The 17,603-nt window shown below is 39.9% G+C and overlaps 1 long non-coding RNA gene across 1 annotated transcript; it reads right to left on the bottom strand.

The window, feature by feature from the left end:
- Positions 1 to 15,093: 15,093 nt before the first annotated feature.
- LOC131902365 (uncharacterized) lies at positions 15,094 to 16,254 on the bottom strand. The gene is made up of 2 exons (XR_009377073.1): positions 16,076 to 16,254; positions 15,094 to 15,663 (listed from the first exon to the last, which is right to left on the bottom strand). It is a non-coding gene; the product is annotated as an uncharacterized LOC131902365 (long non-coding RNA).
- Between the last annotated feature and the right edge of the window lie 1,349 nt (positions 16,255 to 17,603).

The following is a 17,603-nucleotide window of genomic DNA, read 5'->3' as shown; positions in this document are numbered from 1 at the left end:
ACAAGTCTTTTCTTTTTTTTTTTTTTCTTTTTTTTTTTTTTTGGTTTTTTCGAGACAGGGTTTCTCTGTGTAGCTTTGCGCCTTTCCTGGAACTCACTTGGTAGCCCAGGCTGGCCTCGAACTCACAGAGATCCACCTGGCTCTGCCTCCCGAGTGCTGGGATTAAAGGCGTGCGCCACCACCGCCCGGCGAAAGCATGACAAGTCTTAACAGTGGTTTGATATATTACAGCAAAAATAGTCATTGATTTATTCATTCAACTACATATCTTGGGAAAGAGTGAGAAGGCTGCAGGTGTTAAGCGAAAGGCTGGATCAAAGGTTTCTTTCTATAACACAATGAGGTAAGGAATTTGGGATCTGTCCTTAAGGGGTAGGATTTCAAACAGAGAGCTGGGGGCCCTTTTGAATTTCTACAGCACAATGCACTTGAAAAATGAGGAGATTTTAGGGCTTTAGTTTAATTGTTGGAAGTTTTTGTTGTTTTTCAGCAAAAGTAGACATGATGGGTATAGCCGGACTGAAACTGATGCACACAGTTTGGTGTGTGTACTGCAGGATAGATGTTCAACATTTAAGGGATCTCTCTCAATCTCTCTCTCTCTCTCTCTCTCTCTCTCTCTCTCTCTCTCTCTCCCTCTCTCTCTCTCTCTCCCTCTCTCTCCCTTTCTCCTACCCCCTTCCTTTCTCTCTCCCTCTCTCTCTTAGAATAAAGTACATTTTTAATGATGTCTGTTTAATTTATCATTGAAACATTTTAAGGATATGCCTTTCCTCTCTCTCTCTCTCTCTCTCTCTCTCTCTCTCTCTCTCTCTCTCTCTCAATGTTGTCCTTTTAATTCTTCCCCATCTTGTCCTGTTCTTTCTTTTCTTATGTTTTCTTCTCTGTCTCCCATGGACATCATTAATTACTGGACATCCCATATTGTACCCTGTCCATACAACATCCAACTTGTTCGTTTAGAGGAAAGACTGACATTTGCACCTGTAAAAGCTCTGAGAACTTCATGGGAGCTCTCAGCTGGGTCCCTGTGATTTTCTTTGCTTTAATAGTCCATGTAAAGTGATAGTGTCTACTTTAGTGGTGGGCATAAGAAGGAAGGCAAGAAATAGATACACACATTCTGTGCAAAGTATATGAGTCTTCAGTATCTTGAAGAATGGACTCCACCCCACAAATTTAGACCCTGAAGCTAGATCATGACAGTGGGTTAGCAATCACTACATCTGAACTAATGTTTAAAGATTGCTAATTCTGGAAGAGTAGGTCATAGAAACTTGAATTTAATATTTCTTCTCTTTCTTTCTGTTGAAAGCCCCAAGCCACTGTAGAAAGAACAGATTACATTCAAAAGTCTCTTTTAACTACAAAGGGGATAACCCCAGAATTTCTTCTCTCAAAATACATCTCAGGCTGTCTCTGGGGCTTTGAAAAATCAAAGATAACTTTTAGCTTGTAGGGGTGAAAACAGGACTTTGAAATACACATTCCGTTTTCCAGTGGGTTGGTTTGGGTAAATCCTTGGTTTTCTTGCCTTTGGGGTGGTGTTAACCCTAGAAATTGTCTATATATTAGTGGAGAAAGCTAGGAACAAAAGAGGTAATAAGAATTAGCATTATTTGAATGTTTGTAGGCCAGGCATTGCCATGCTTCCATTTAGCCCTAGCCCATCCTGTGAGGTCTTTATGCTCCACAGGCAGGTGCTTTGTGGTATCACTAGTTTAAAATGGAGCACACAGATGGAGGGAGGATGAACTTACCCAACTGCCCTTAGCACACCCAAATGGAAAGCCTAACTCTGATCATCTCTAAAACATTCTGATCCAAGATGTGTTGGCCAAAAAAAAAAAAAAATCAATTGATGAGATGGTCTATCCAAGGACATTGTAGTGGCAAGTAAGTGGATTTGGGAAGCTTACCTTGGAAAGAATTATTGAACACACATGGCCAGGGGTGTGCAACCTCGTCAGTTCAGCCAAGGAGGCAATACTCTAGAAAAGGGCTGACGACACTAATGAGAAGTTGTAAACAACATGGTAAGCACTTGATGGACAAGGAAGATTGCAGACAACCTACCACTTACCATGTACAAACTCCATAATTCCATAATTTTGTTGAAAGGGATTTGAGAATATTTTGATATTAAGAATGGTTTAGAATTAACTAGATCACTCTAGAAGCTTTGCATTTCTTTCTGTTCTTCCCAACATACATTTGTGATGATTATTTGGAAATTTCACGTAATGCACCCTGTTCATATTCACTTCCCAGTCCTCCTAGGTCCATCCCCACACCCTTGTGACCTCCTCCCACAAAGAAGGAGGAGGAGGAAGAAGAGGAAGAAGAAGAAGAGGGGAGAAGAGGAGGTAGAGGAGGAGAAGGGGGAGGAAGAAGAAGAAGAAGAAGAAGAAGAAGAAGAAGAAGAAGAAGAAGGAGAAGAAGGAGAAGAAGGAGAAGAAGGAGAAGAAGAAGAAGAAGAAGAAGAAGAAGAAGAAGAAGAAGAAGAAGAAGAAGAAGAAGAAGAAGAAGAAGAAGGCAACAATGACCAAGTCCATTTTGTGTTGCCTATATACTCAGTGGAGCATGGTCAAACTCCCAGTGGGCCGCTCCTTAAAGAAAACTGAGTCCTTCCCCACCCTCACTCCTGCCAGAGCCATCAACTGTGAAGAGCTATACTTCAGCATCCCTATCACAATTTTTAAGGGTTCTTTTCAGTGGCTTTCTGTCTAGACTGTTTCTTTTCTGTGGGGGCAGTGGGGGAGTGGGGGTGAGAGGTTGTCACAGAAGGCTTCTATGTCTCATTCTCAATTATGAGTCTATAGTCATTGATGCCACTGCAAAAGAAGCTCCTTGCCCTTTACAGTCAGCAGGCTTTCTCTATGTCCATTGGTTAAATGGTTTTTTTCCCTCTGTGAAGCTAATGGTTTCTAGTAACAACTGTAGTCAGAAGTGTGCTTATAAATATTTAGCAATGGAGTCTATGGATGAGAAAGGGGAACCTTGACTTGTAAAGCCTACCTCTCCTAACAATGAAAATCCCACAGTTGTCTTAGTCACTTTTCTGTTGCAGTTACAAAACATCATCACCAAGGCTTATAAAAGAAAGCACTTAATTTGAGGCTTGTGATTCTAGGGGTTAGAGTCCATGACCATGATGATGGTGAGGATCATGGCAGCAGGCAGGCAGGCAGGCATGGCACTGGAGCAGTAGCTAAGTGCTTACATTTAATCTTTAAAGCACGAGGCAGAAATAGGGCTAACATAATGGCATGGGTCTTTGAAAATATCAAAGCTGATCCCCAGTGACACACTATCTAACAAAGCCACACCTCAGAATCTTTGTCAAATAATTCATCACCTGGGAACCAAGCATTCAAATATATGAGCCCATGGGGATCATTCTCATTCACCAGAGCAGCTAATTACAAATATAGCTGGAAAGATAGGCTTCACAACCAACCAGTCTATACTATTTTCATATAGTATAGAATATATGTGTACTATATGAAAATATATAATCAAAAAGTACAGGACATAACAAGATATAACAAAGAAGTAGATAATAAATTATAAGTATTTACCCAGGAATAAAAAAATACATTTATTTTTATTTCATGTATATGGTATTTTGTCTACATGTTTCTGTGCACCTCATGCATGCTGAGCCAATGGGAGCCAGAAGAGGTTGCTGAATCCCCTGGGACTAGAATTACAGACAGTTGTGAGCTGCCATGTGGGTTCTGGGAATTGAACCCAGGTCCTCTGGAAGAGCAGTCAGTGTTCTTAACTGCTGAACCATCTCTCCAGCCCCATTTCACAAAAAGTTTGTTTATTATGATTCTATGCATGTGAGACATGTAGGTATGAGCAGCATGTGTTGTGGCACACCTGTGGAGGTCAGAGGATTCCATGGAGTCACCAGGCTTGCCAACTTGGACTCTTACCCAGATTTTAACCCAATTTTAAAGTTCTACAACTTAATTTTTAATAACAAGAGTTTAAGAGCCATTTCTCAAAACTCCAGAAAATTAAGTAACTGACTGTCATAACCCAGCACGGGGAGGAGCATTCCCCCTGTTATTCTGCTCAGAGCGGTTTGGTCTCTTCTATATCAGTCTCTGACCAATGCCTCAAGCTATTAGCCTGTCTGACATCCTCAAGTCCAATCAAGATGGAGTCTTGCACTTCCCCCTCACTCTTTACAGTCTAGAAAGTTTGGAAATGACTTACAACCTTCCCAGAGGTATGTATAGACTTAGCACATCACTATGAATGATTGAATGATTTCATCATTAAAATGAGATAGATGATAGTTCAACCAACCAGATCATAGACCAGCAGTACATACATCTCATATGATGGTGGAATTTTCCATTAGCCTAAAAACCACCTGAAGCAGCAAGCTGTGTATGCATCATTCAGGCCCTGCATCCAGGTTTCAGATTCTGCTGTCATTGTCCTGATCGAGTGTCTTTTCTGACCTAAACCAGATCTGAGTTTATGTTAGACCAAGCTCAGTAGTTCTGAAGCCACTTGGGATGCCTGAGTAAAGTAACCCTGCAAAGGGGAGATAATCATTTCCACAGAACTGATAGCCACAAATGTCATCAAGGATTGAAACAAATAAAAGGCCCTAATCTCAGACATGGGCAGGAAGTTGTTAGGTTGTTGAGGCAACAAGCTGAGACTTTCCTTTGAACAGGTCTATACTGTTATCTTCACAGGCTACATGAGGCTATCTTCCTTTAAAGCTGTCCATAAGAAGACATTAAAAAAAAAAAAAAACATTCTGTTCCAACTTTGGGAAGACTTAAAACTTGCACAATCTAACCTACAGCAACCTCTCCTGCTTTGCTCTGCCCTTAAAGTTCTTCTGATTTCAGAAGCAGGGTCCACTGTCACCTGTGGTCCCAGAGCAAAGCTACATCTTGAAGATCATTAATTAACTACCTCCATCCTTCCCTTTCATGTTTGAACAGTCAATCCCTTCAGCCTTTCCACAGCAGTCCTGTTTGATTGTCTCCTTCTGTGTAAATATTCCAGTCTCCTCATAAGCAATTACAAGCTGGGGATTTACTGGCTCTGCCCCTCTTCTAAACATAACTGTTTATTTTGCTCAGTGCAGGAACATTTTGCTTGGGGACTTCATGAATGGCACCATGCTGCCATCAAGGAAGCAGGATCATCTCTTGAAATGATTTGTATCTATGTTGTTCCTTTGAAGCCTTCAAAGCCCGAAGCCAGGTTTCCTGAGCCAGGTCAAGCTTGTCAGGCAAACAGTGAGGAGAGGTAGATACTAAATTGCTACTAATTAATATTCCATTTAACAAAGCAAGACTCTAGCTGGTTGTAGGCATTCCTGCAGCACATTGCATCAAGCTGGTCTCTCATTTTGCAGGTGAAGGGATTTGGGTGAGTCTTAGCTCCATCTCTACTGGTAGCTTGAACAGGTGTGTTATATAAACATTATTAGGAATTGGCATTATGTTAGGCAATATATGTGACATTATGAATAAAAGAAATGTTTCCTGCTTTTAAGGGACTTATTATGTAGTAAGACAAATCAAGAAGTCACTCCCAGAGTCTGTAGATTGAACCTTGGACTTTAGTTTGAATGGAGTCTCATGTGTGTGAGCTCCACATGACTAGTTCACAAGATGAATGACCTCAAATTCCACTCATGCTGTTTAGTTTTTGTTTCCTTCCCCCTTTCTTTCCTTCCTTCTGTTCCCAAATTAATCTAGAAATATAAAGTTATTTTCACAAGCAATTTTGTAGGTGAAAAGCTAGTCATGAACTTTACAGAGTTTCTAACCTCAGAGCTGGAGAGATGGCTCCACAGATAAAAGCACTGGCTACATTTCCAGGGGACGCTGGTTCAATTTCTGGCACTCACATGGCAGCTCATGACCATCTGTAACTCCAGTTTCCACAGGCTCTGATACCTTTTCCTGACTCTGGGCAGCAGGAATGCACAGGTGCACACACATACATGCAGACAAAACTACTCATACATAATAAATACAGAATAATACATATAGAATAAAAATAAACCAACTGGTAAACGTGTTCTGATCCTCAGGTTTCTCATTAGCAGAGCTAGAATACTCTAATACCTACTTCTCAAAGATTAAGAGACCAAAGAAAATAATTTAGGCAAGCCTAGTCCTGTAGAAAGACACTCAGTGGATTGTAATTACTATTACATTAGTTAATAGATTTTTCAGAAGGTTAAAAAACAAAAATACATGAAGTTACTTTTAACAATGTTTGATGCATTGAAAGCTATAAAATGCATGAGGGATATTAGATTATTCATACTCTTATTGTTTTAAACCACACACACTCATTTCCATTCTTTATAATCACTAAGAAGTCATGAGGTGCTATTTTCATATATATTAAGAATGAGGCTCACAGAAAATAAACTACTTGCTCAAGAGCTTACAAATTACCCTGTCCTCCAAATCCTTAAAAAGAATGTTGAGTAGATAGAGCACTGTATCCAATAATGAATAAAATGCAAAATCAGCTCCACTAATCCAACTCCACACTTTAGCTGACCAAATATCTTTGTATCCTCACAGGGAGAAAGGCACACAAGTGTTAGCCTTTACAATTATTCATGGAGTTCCTGGACACCCATGGGCAGGGACTGCTGAGGTTAGAGACTGAGTCAGCAGAAACAAACACACTCTCTGCTTTTAGAGAACAGATTTAAGTGCCCAGTGTCTGCCCCCAAATGACAATGAGGATTCTGGAGAAGTCATCTGCATGAGGATGGGATTTTTCTAGTAAATAAGAAATAGCAAAGCTATCAAATATGGGGGGAAATGAGAATGTTTTAGTTGGCAAATTTGGGCATTCCCAGCTGAGAATCATAGTAAAGGAGGGATGTGTCTCAGCAAAAAAAGTGAACAAGAATGCAAAAACCAGAATGATGTTTTAAAAAACAGATAAAATAACACATTGAGACTGAGGTAAGCCAGACTATAAAATCATGGGTTTCTTGTTAATTATTTTTCTTCTTTAGAGTGACAAGAACCTGCCTATCAATGGATTACAGTGTACATCCATTGCACCAATTGGTGTGATGAAGTCATAACCCCACACATGGTGGAAGAGGGAATAGGATCCCCAGGAACTGAAGATCTGGATGAGGTCAGCAGTGTGGGGAACATGCTGGGGATGTCTTTCTGTATGCTGTGAATGTGTTGCTCTGATTGATAAATAAAATGCTGATTGGCCAGTAGCCAGGCAGGAAGTATAGTATAGACAGGACAAGCAGGAAGAGAATTCTGGGAAGTGGAAGGCTGAGTCAGGAGTCACTAGCCAGACACAGAGGAAGCGAGATGTAAAAGTACCAGTAAGCCACAAGCCATGTGGCAACTTATAGATGAATAGAAATGAGTCAATTTAAGATATGAGAACTAGATAGCAAGAAGACTGCAATGGCCATACAGTTTATAAGTAATATAAGTCTCTGTGTGTTTACTAGGGTCTGAGTGGCTGTGGGCCCTGGTGGGACTAGAGAATCTCCAGCTACATGAACCAGTATTGGAATAGCTTTTATAAAAAGAGTAGAGAAAGATTCTTTGTTCTATGTGAGAAATTAGCACAAAGGCAGCCATCTGAAAGACAGAAGAGTGGCTTACGAGGAACCTGACAGCTTAGCACCTTGATGTTGAACTTCCAAGCTCAGTGCTGTAAGGAATAAATACCTGTAGTTGAACATGCTTTGTCTATGTATTTGGTCATATAAGCTGGAGCAAGCTATTATGCAAAAGGCTTAAATTGCTAAGAATATAATCAAATTTAGGTCTTCTAGAGTTCAAATTCTCTAAGGATAATACTATACTGGAAGGTGTTAGATCTTTTAAGGAGGATAGATCCAGCCACACCTGCACTTGGCCTGAGACATACTATAACACATACCTGAGACACACTATAACACACAGAAATTATTTTGTCTGTGTCAAAATCTTTCTTGCATCCTTTGGGGTTTTTTGTGATCTAATAATAGAAACAAAATAAAGACCACTATATGTTACCATTTTTTTTATTAACTAACTAGATATTTGACAGGATCATAATCCAGACTTGTCTTAAGGAAGAGCCTGATGATACAGTATGTTACCACTAACCATGAATGCATTAGTTATTTTTCATTGCTGTGACAAAACCCAGGATCAAGGCAACTTATGGAAGAAAGTTTATTTGAATTTGAGTTTCCAGAGTGAGAATCCATAATGGCAGTGGAGACAAGGCAGCAGGTGCTTGGATCAGGAAGCTGAGAAATCACATCCTCAACCCCAGGAGGAAAGCAAAAAAAGTCAACTGGAGGTGGACAAGGCTGTGATTTCTACAGCACATCAGTGAAACACTTCTTCTAGCAAGGCTCTGCCTCCTAAAGGTCATAACCTCCTCAAACAGTGCCACCAACCATTTCAACTAGATATTCAAAAACATGCACCTATTGGGGATGCTTCTCATTTAAACCACTGCAACGTGGGACTATATCTGTAATGCTGTTCACATTCATTCATTCAGCAAAATAATGTTGAAAATCTGTTCTATGCATAATTTGTAGGCAAGAAAAAAATCCTTATTAAAAATATCTCTTCTTTCAGGGATCCAACTCTTTGATAGGGCAAAATCATAATACATTAAATAATACAATAAATTTAAGATTATAAATATATCTGATTGTGATTTGGTTCTGTGACTACCAGAGATGAAGTAGTTTATATTATAAACCTTAAGACATTTAAGCCAGGGTTAAGGAGAAGGCCCTGTGAGTAGAGTTCTTGCCATGGCTGCATGAGGTTCTTAACTTATATCACCAACATCCATGAAAGAAGCTGAACATCATAGTACTTATTGTAAGCCCAGTACACTGGGGTGGAGGAAGGCAGACTTATGGGTCTTGTTGGCCAGTTAGTCTAGCGGGTTCAGTCAATTCCAGGTTCAGTGACAGAGCTTGTCTCAAGTTATAAAATGAAGAATGATTGAAGAAGACACCTGATATTGATGTCTGGTTTCTACACACACACGTACACATGTACGTGTGTGCCTACACAGACAGACAGACAGACAGACAGACATTCATGTACACACTTGTGAAGGATTTTGAAACAAAAACTTGAAGAGGGATAGCCTTGGGGAAGTATTTCATGGAGAAAAAGGGATAGAAATTGCTGGGTTGGGAGAATGGTAAGGGGCATCAAAGAAGTAGCCATCATTATACAGGAAAGAAAAATGTCTGCTAAATCACAGTAGGAGCAACAGGCACAACAGGAGCAAGGTATGGATTTTAGATACATTTTGTAGGGAGACTCAAACAATTCTAAGGAAGCATTGAGGACAGGATCTGTGGATGTAAAAGTAAAACACACGAACTAAGTGATTCTAAGCTCTCTTCTTGCAAAGATAGAAAAGTGGAGTTTGCATATCAAATGGGGACAGTGGTAGAAGAGCTTGTAGAGGGAAGTTTGGAGTTTGGTATCTGGCCTGTTAGGGACCAAAGCAGATACTTTGAGTAGACAATTATATCTTTTAATCTAGAGTTCAGAGAAGAAATCCTCATTGGAGACAAAACCTGGTACCCATCAGCCTGATAAGTAGCTGAGGTCATGGGAGTGTGGGAGTGGGGGACAGGGAATGAATCTTAAGCCTGAGTACTGGTCCACTCAGTCAATGGCATTTAGATGGGGAGATGACAGAAACAATGGAGACATGGAGAAGACAATGGTTGTCACATTGGGAAAAGGATAATGAAGGGTGTGTTTTGCTTTAAAACCTAAAAGGGAACTTGGAAGCTGGGAGGGAAATCCAATGTTAGCATAATGGTGAAGGAAGATAAGGGTGAGGGTCACGGTGCTGTGGTCTTAGAAATGTGTCCAACAGTGGATTTGTTTCTTTTTGTGGTTCTATAGCATCAATTATTCTGAAAATCTCAGTAGCTCTCAGGAGAATAATTGCCTGCTCCTAGAATGAAACAATTAAATATTCAAAAGGGCTCTAGTGGGTATATGCATCTCTACCTTTCTCTTATCTCTGCCACTCATCCAAATAGTTATGGTTCTCAGTAAGAACGCTCTCAGAATGTATCTGGGAGGTAAGGGATGTCCATTATGCTTTTATTTTAGCTTACAATGCAGAAGATGGTCATTATGATAAAAAAAGATGAAGTTTTAGGAGTAGAATGTTGTTGCCATGGTTCTGATACCAGAAATGAGCAGATTGAGGCAAGGTTATGAATCTCAAAACGTTCAAAGAGAAGAGCCAAGGATGTGGAGTCTAAATGTGTGTAAGAGTCTCCTTACCATGCCTGAAAAAAAAAAAAGAAAGAACTTGCACGAATTGTGAAAAGAGTTCCTGCTTCTTTGTTTTCAAGTGAGATTATAGTTTCAATTATCTCAGAGGGAACATATTAAGACTCTCTCCATGATGACTAGCATCAAATAATTGTGTTCTCAGTGGATTCATCCTCTGCCCCAACTTGGATGTGGGTGCTTTGATTTCTGGAATGAATTGCTTGGTTCACATGTGAGACGACCTCATGTTCTAACTCTGAGGTTGATCAGGTGTCTTGGTCAACAAGTGCTCGCATTTCCTAGTCACTTAAGGAGCATCAAATGTAACAACTCACAGAGAAAGGCTTTACTTAAGAAGTGGGTTGTTGGAAGACAAACCCAGAAATCTGCTGGGAATTTAATCAAGCAACCTGGAAGGTAAAGGCAGATAAGAAGAAACAAAATTGGCTGTATGGTGTTCTACCTTAGCATGTTATGGCCCAAAGCTAAGGAGCCTGTGTCATCCTTTGTCACATCCAAGATTCCACTAGGCCTGGTGCGCCACTCAATAGAAAGAGCCAGTTCCCAAAAGGATAAAAACACTAAGTAAAAAGGCTCATTTGCAAACTACAGTGCTGATCTTTGTGTAATAATAAAATCAGAAGTCCGAGATTACATGGGCATCAAATTGTAGTCAGAGAACAGTACTAGACAACATGACATAAAACTTATTTGAATGATCATGGTCACAGTTTGTTATGCTATACCATCTGTTCTGGGTGACTGTCCTTCAAACAGAGCACCTGCTGTCTTAGGGAGTGCAGCAGTTGCCCTTCTCTAAAGATCATCCCAGCAGGGCTAGTGATGGTTTACATCCTGGAAGAGAGGTGCAGAGTAGAACAGGAGATTCTTGCCTGCATATCCAGCTGCTCTCTACTATCCATCAATGCTACACATGGCAGGTATGGCTAGAGCATATAGAGGCGGGGTAAAAACAGAGCGGGGGATCCATCTATGCATTCCGGGCTGGGTGAAGCTTTTTAAATGCCTCCAGTTGGGTGAGCAGTGCTTACACCCATGTAAGTACCCCCTAACTTAACTTAGGCTCTGAAGAGAAGCCCCAATAAATTTATTGCTCCCCCAGAGTGAACTTTGGCAAAATCCTGCCCCAACTTGTCCTTGGGACCTTAGGAGGGGAAGTAGATGTTGCTTTGCATTTCCATTACAGAAGAATTTTAGCAATACCATTCCAGCTGTGGGACTGAGTGAAAAGCAGAATATTGCTTTAGGGTCCTTAGTGTTGAAATGTTCTGCTATTTTCTTCCATTCCTAGATGTTTGCCTTAGGAAGTAAAGGACCTGTCCTCTTTTTCTAAGCTTCCTTGGCTCTGTCAGCATCCTTGGGCAACTTCAAAGAATACAAAAGAATTTCTGTCAGTGTCTTTTTGTTGTTGTTGTTTTGTTTTGTTTTTATAATCACATAATGCTTGAAACAATACTTGAGGTATAGATGTGGGGGAGGGTGAAAGAGCCCCTCGAGGAGGAATCTGAAGCCGAAGTAAACACTCATGTGAACTAGGGCATTCTTTATAGAATTTAGGCTTGAGAAATGCAGAATTCTGAGTGTCACAGGGGTGAGATGACAAGAACAGTCCACCTTATGCATCACAGCCAAGAGAAACCACAGAACACACCACTGAAGTGGCTGAGGCCAATACACCCGAGGCTCAGCAGAGTTAAGACAATCAGGTCTTTGACCAAAAGAAAAAGGAAGAAAGAAGAGGTAGGGGAACTAATCAGCTCTTGAGCATGTAAGCAGTGTATGACCAGCAGTGTATGACCAGTGTATGACCCCCAGTCCATCATCTCAGAGAAAGGGAGATCTTTCCTGAAAATGATATAATAACCTTCCTGTTATTGGATTGATTTTTCCAGGCATTTTTATCTACATAGAAACCTATATAGGTTGCTAAAACATTGTTTTTTTAAACAAATTGTTATGTAGACATAGTAAGAGTATTCTAATAACAGTTTTTGACTCATCTGCTCTAGTTTAGCTAAATTATTTTATCTATTAACTCATTAAATCTGTAAAATACCATCAAACAAGGGGCCAAGGGTCCCAACATCATTCTGCAGCTAGAATCACAGAAACATCAAATGCAGCATCCAAGGTCACACAGAGGCCAGATCCCAGCTTCCTTCAATCTCAATTAAGAGCACCATGGATATGATTACTGTTACTTACCAGCATTTATTTTTTTTCTTTTCTTTCCAAAAGGACTGCCTTTTAGAAGATTTATTATTCTGTTTATTGTTCCCAGATGATATCACCAAAAATTTCCAGAACTCCTAAGTTCAGTGAAGTTCTAGATAAAAATCAACACAAAATCCATTGATTTATATATATACCAACCACAAGATAACTGGAAAAGAATTTTCTTGTTAAAATTCTGTCATGATGGTATCAAGAAACATAAAAAAACTTAGGAATAAATTTAGCAAAGCAGGTGAAAAGTTAGTATGCTGAAAGTGAGGCATTGGTAAAAATAATTGTAAGAAACACAGATTAATAAAAAGTTAACCAGTAAGAATTAAGACTATGAAAATGCCCACAATACACAAAGCTGGCACAGCCTCCCATCACTTTTCCAGGGAGCACCCACAGGAACAGGAAAGTCCTTCTGTAACATGTATAAAGCTGTAGACACCCCACTAGACAGAGCAATCTTGAGACAAAGAGCAGAGGAGGAAATGTTACATTCCCCTATTTCAAATCATATTTCAAAGTTATGCCAATAGAAACAGAATGTTACTGTCCTTAAAAAACAAAAACTCTGAGACCAGCATAGCAGAGTAGAGCATATAGGAATGTCCCTGGATAGAAATTTGCTAGTATTTGATGAGAAATCCAAGAAAGGATAAACTCTTCAATAAATACTATCAGGAAAAACATTTATGAATGTCAGAACTCACTGGTGACACCACCCACAAGAGTATTAGAAGTGGGTTAAAGACTTAATGGAAAGCTTGAAACTTTCAAAACCCAGAAGGAAAACAGGAATTTTTTACATTGACCTTGGCAATGACCTTGCCTATGAACCAAGACACAGGCAAGAAAGACAGAAATAACTAAATGGTATTGCATCATCCAGTAAAGGAGAAATAAAATGAAAAGGCAGCCTACAGATTGGTGGGAGAAATTTTCAAAGCATTCACTGATAGGGATTGAACACCTGACCTTATAAGGAAATCACGTAAAAACAAGAAAAAAGTGGACAGAAGAAACAAACTGATATTTTCAAAGGAAAAAAACCCATCAAGTAGATATATAATAATGTTCTCAGCATCACTAATCACCAGGAAGATGTGGTTACAAATCACATGAGATAAATTCACACTTGTTATATTGGCTATTATCAAAAAAGGAAGTGATAACAGTGTTGCTGAGGGTGTGGGAGAAAGAAAACCTTTGTACCTCAGTGGGATGTGTAGTAAGTTTCTGTAGCATTACAAAAAGTAGTTTAAACAATAATGTTAAAAATAGACCCACTGTAAAACTTTGGTCTTACATCCAGATCTGTAAGTGTTACACTCATAGATCAATGCATCTTTCAGTGTGTATCAGAGAAGATTCTGTTTGCAATAGTTGGTGATCAACAGAAAGACCCACAACTGGCCCAGATGCAGAGAGTAAGAGTGTGGAACTTTCGGTCATAAATGGAACATCTGTAATATGCTCCTTCCCTCCTTCCTAAGGCTCAAGGATTGCTGTAGAAGAAGGGGCAGGAAGACTCTAAGAGTCAGAGGTGGTGAGTGACTACACAGAAACAGCATCTTCCAGATACAGCAAGACAACTGCCCATATGAACCCACATCAGTGGTGACAGCATGTACAAGCTCCTTGCACACTTGAGGCAGATCAAATTCCAGCATGGAGACTGGAGAAAGCAGGAAGTCCCACCCCTAGCCACTTAGATAGCCACTAAGAGGAAAAGAGTCACTTTTCTTTAAGAGTGTTGTGACTGGTAGGTAAAGTCCACACATCCGTGAATACATGGGCAGCACAAATTGGGTTTGAAAGATGAAAAACAAAAAAACAAAAAACAGAAAAACCAAAACACAAACTTGAATGAGGTGAGTAGGAAGGTGGGCGTGGATCTGCTATCATCTGGGGAGAGGAATAATTGAAATTTGATTAGTTGTATTTTACTTCTTTTTAAATATTGTTTTGGCCGGGCGGTGGTGGCGCACGCCTTTAATCCCAGCACTCGGGAGGCAGAGCCAGGCGGATCTCTGTGAGTTCGAGGCCAGCCTGGACTACCAAGTGAGTCCCAGAAAAGGCGCAAAGCTACACAGAGAAACCCTGTCTCGAAAAACCAAAAAAAAAAAAAAAAAAAAAAAAAAAAAATATTGTTTTGAAAATGGGGTCCCATTATGTGTCCCAGCTTGACCTCTCACTCACAAGTAGATCTCTTATGTCACCTTGTGGAGTAGCTTGGGTTAAAATGCATGCCACTAAGGATATTTAGTACATACCTACAAATGTACAGTCTCAAACACATGCAGATACATTAGCCATGTCATCACATGTGTGAATGAATACATATTATATATAATATTGTATATATCAGGTTTGTAAATCACCATTCTATTTTTTTCATAATGACATTCGTTTGCCACTCAAACTTCTGCATGTTTAAACAAAATGTTCCTACTCTTGATTGTTAAATTTATCTAAAACTTGAATGAGTATGGAAATATCTGTGGCAGTGCCAGTTTGGAATTGTAAGCAAATCTGAACCAGAAGCTTTATTAGTATGAGGTCTTAAAGGAGGTTTTGAGTCTTGGTTCTTCCAGTCATAAAGAGAGATAGCACCTCTAAGGTGGAGTTGTTAAGGAGAGTAAATAAAGCAGTCTGTGGGAAGGGATATTCTCAGTGTTGTTTAGAGTTTTCTCACTGCTCACACCTCATGGCAGCTGTCTTCCTGTGTAGGAGATGCACATGGTGACTCTTCTTCAGGGAGCAGTGGTTCAACATCAGCTGAATGAAGAAACTACTTTCCTTTATGCATGGACAAGGATGAATGATGTGGCTCTAACTCTCAGGCAAAGAATGAGGCACTGAACGCCTGACTAGTGCTCCCACACACCAACTCCCCAGACCCAAGACCAGGCACTTCACAGCCTGTACTCCAGACTGAGAAGAGCAAGCTGGCCCTTCTCAGAGCCATTGAGCAGTTTGTCTTTGGTATAAGTAATCCAGTTTTTGAGCTGAGTCTTCGTTCCCAAATGAAAGACTGTACTATGACTTGTTTTCCATGTCTAACATCTTACACTAGCTTGAAAGATGGTGTGCCTTGAATTTTCTGTCAAAAAAAATAAAGATAACCCAATTTCTACAGAGAAAAACAGAATAAATAAATTTGCTTACATGAAATTTGAAGTATGTGTCCCATGTGTTCACTGTGTGGGGAGATTAGACACAAATGGATTTTCTATTACACATCCTCTAGTGAAAATATGAAGTCACTCACTCACTTGAGGATGTAAACCGCAGGTAATAAGGAGAATTGGCATAGTCTAAGTCCTGCGCTGGGGTGGAGGCAAGGGACAGCCCTACCTGACTCCCTGCTTGGGACTTTATTATTCCAGTAACACATTCTTTAGCTCCCAACTGACAAATATTTGTTACAAGGCATCGCAACTCCATTCTTCTCACCTGCCAAGGTTACATTTTGATTTAGATTTTAATTGGATTTTTAGGAGTTTCTATTTTACCTCAGACATTTGAATCAAAGTACTTTTCTCTCTTCATTTATTTGGAATAGGTCTTCAGGGCTTCCTCACCACACAACATAATTGCAGTAGACTAGTCACAAGTAGAGAATGTGCATTTGTGCCAGATAAATAGCTCCTCTGCAATTCTAGCAGGATATCCTCATTAGTCATGCGTTGATTTCCCTAACATAAGAGAGATTTTGTAGTTGGGTTGTCAAGTGTAATTAAAGGTTATGTATTTCAGAATGGTGGACAGCCTGGGGAGAAAAAATTTTCCTATTTTTACTTAGAAGTCAATATGGCCCAGTCATTATGTTGGGGACTTTGCTATTTGCTCAATATTGTAAGCTAAGTAGTATTATCATAATGTCATATTTGCAGTGTGTGTGTGTGTGTGTGTGTGTGTGTGTGTGTAAACATTCTCAAACTCACTATGTAGCTGAGGATGACCTTGGACCTCTGAGGCCCTTGTCCCCACCTTCTGACCTGTAGGCTTAGAGGAGTGTACCAGTATAGGCAGTTTTATGCAGCACAGTGATTAAGCTGGGGCGTCATGTAAACCAGGCAAGCTCTGCGTCAATTGAGCTACATCCAGACCCTACCAGGTTAAATATCAAATTCAAAGGCTTAGTTGATTTCCTAGGGTTAGAAACTACTTATCCTAAGTGTTAAACTGGTTAGCCTAGCCCAGAAGCTCTGTTCTTCCTGCTGCACCAGATTTAGCTCAGTCTGCTGATTTTTGCTTAATGTGTGTGTTTACTTCCTTATCAACATGTTGGAATAGCCACAATGGACATCAGTTCTTCTAAGCTTCTAAAAGGCATGAGTTGGAACACAGTGGTATCAGGGTGAGCTAGACTACAGGGTGTTCAAGCACAATCTCGCATGCTGACTGGATTAATGAGCAGGAAGGGCCAGTTTGACATATGTTTCTTTACATTAGTAAATAGTAATCTGTGGTATGGATCTGCTACTTCTGCTTATTCATTATCAATGAATGGGCATTTACAAGAGAAATAGGAACCAGACATTAAATTCACACTTCAAATGAAAGATACGTCTCTCTTTTCAAAAGGTGAAAAGATGGCAAAGCTTGAATCTTATAATTGATGAGATGGAGTCATGAACAAAATTGTCTGTGTTTAGCTGTGTCCCTTCATCAGTTAATTTACAAAATTTTGTCAGAGACTAATGTAGGCATTTGCCTTCTTAGATTTCTTGGTTGAACTAAAAAGTTGTCTTTAATTTTAATATAAAATAATTAGGGAAGTGAAGCATACGAATCAAGGAGCTTGGATTCTGTTGCTCATTACCTCTCATGGGGTTTCATTAATTCTTGAAAATCCTAGCATGTCTGTTCTAGAAGCCAGAAAGCTACTGAGTTGGTTAGAGTTCCTGCTGTCACATGTAAGGCATGCTACCTACCTGCAATGTGCATCCAGCACACATAGACACACACAACAGAATCGTCCGGAAATAGCTCCATTCTAAAAACAGCCCAGATGTCCATCAACAACGGGATGAATAA

Source organism: Peromyscus eremicus, chromosome 1, assembly GCF_949786415.1.
Source record: "Peromyscus eremicus chromosome 1, PerEre_H2_v1, whole genome shotgun sequence".
Classification (NCBI taxonomy): Eukaryota; Metazoa; Chordata; class Mammalia; order Rodentia; family Cricetidae; genus Peromyscus; species Peromyscus eremicus.
This window is presented reverse-complemented; position numbering and strand designations above follow the sequence as displayed.